Source organism: Protopterus annectens, chromosome 2.part0 (genome assembly GCF_019279795.1).
Source record: "Protopterus annectens isolate FY-2018-M chromosome 2.part0, PAN1.0, whole genome shotgun sequence".
NCBI classification, from domain to species: Eukaryota; Metazoa; Chordata; order Ceratodontiformes; family Protopteridae; genus Protopterus; species Protopterus annectens.
In genome coordinates, this window is record NC_056728.1 from 586,329,745 (window position 1) to 586,331,462 (window position 1,718).

The following is a 1,718-nucleotide window of genomic DNA, read 5'->3' on the forward strand; positions in this document are numbered from 1 at the left end:
TAAAGATTACAGGATTATTCTAACAGCACCTAAGAACAGCTCACATTTCAGATCTAACCCTGCTTTTTTACCTCAGACTTTTGGCGATTTTAGAGCTGATTTTTTTTTTTCGTTTTTCCCCCTACTTTGAAGTTGGCTCCAGTTAAGTTAGCCGCATTGGATCCTACAACCTACTGTGAGACTCCAGTCTACAATCCGGATCTCTGTCCCAACATGATCGCAGCCCAGGCCAAACTAGTGTATCATCTCAACAAGTACTAGAATGAGAAATGCCAGGCGTGCAAGGCGGCCATTGCCAACACTATCCGGGATGTCTGCAAGGTGGTCTCTGATGTGTTCAAGGAGGTGGAGGTCCAAGAGCCGCACTTCATTAGCTCCCTGAATGAGATGGAAAATCGCTACGAGGGCCTCAAAGTCATCTCACCCACAGTGTTTGAGGTGGTACTCTATCTGAACCAGATGGGGGTCTTCAACTTTGTGGATGATGGTTCTTTGCCAGGGTGCGCGGTACTGAAGTTAAGTGATGGCCGCAAAAGGAGCATGTCCCTCTGGGTTGAATTCATCACAGCCTCTGGTTATCTTTCAGCCTGCAAGATCCGATCCTGTTTTCAGATGCTGGTGGCACAGGCCGTGGATAAATGTAGCTACCGAGACATGATGAAGATGGTGGCAGACACCAATGAGGTGAAACTACACATAAGAGACCATTATGTTGTCCAGATCACCCTGCATTTAAGTGTGCGGGCATCTGGCCATGAAGTGCAGCACACTGGCCCTTGCCTCATATCCCTTGGCCGGGACCAAATAGGGTAGCTGAGGTCAAGGCGGAAGGCTTCAACATGCTCTCCAAGGAGTGCCACTCGCTAGCTGGCAAGCAAAGCTCTGCAGAAAGTGATGCCTGGGTACTGCAGTTTGCAGAGGCCGAGAACCACCTACTGATGGGCGGCTGCCACAAGAAGTGCCTAGCAGCACTCTTCAGAAGGACATCAATCAGATCAGGCACTAGCCACATAATAAGTAACTTTTTTGAAGTCGGCAAGATGCAGAGACAATTTCCCCAATGCTTTACCCTAGAATTTCTTTGGTTAAAAACAACACATACATCTAGAGAAAGTTGCAGTGATGGCCGAGGCTCATTGAAGACATGGAAGTGATTCACATACAACTACCTGAACCTTGCAGTCGTAAGGTAGTATTTAGTAAATGTTAGCAAATTGGATAGAACATCTGAAAAACAAAGTAGTTTTTCAGGCAAATGTCTTTATGTTTGCCTTTATGCTCTTATACTTACAAGCGCATACTTACATCTGAGCAACAATGGACTTAGTCTGACTTTAAAATTACAGACATGGACATGCATCAGTCTTCCTACTGTAGAATGAGCTGTGTTGAAATTGGTTTATTTTACTAAACTTTGGCCTTCTACACATGAAGAAAACTGACACAGTTAATCTATCTAAGGACACTATGTTAGTATTGCATAGGTATAGAAAGTTACAGCAGGGCAAATACAGGTCCTCAGCTAGAATGTAGGTGATCAAAATAGCCCACTCAAGCATGATAGAGTTTTACTATCAGGAAATATATATGCATTTGGTAGCCTGCAAGACACTCATTTAACTAAGGGAAACACTCATTGTTGGAAAGGATTCCAGCTTAAGGTAAGTGCACGAGGGTAACAATCCTCATCACTGGACAACTTGTAATACAAATTTTGC

At 44.3% G+C, this 1,718-nt stretch overlaps 1 pseudogene; it reads left to right on the forward strand.

Annotated features, from left to right (window-relative positions):
- The first annotated feature begins 213 nt into the window (after positions 1-213).
- Positions 214-1,154, forward strand: LOC122792756 (annotated as a pseudogene).
- Positions 1,155-1,718: the final 564 nt, after the last annotated feature.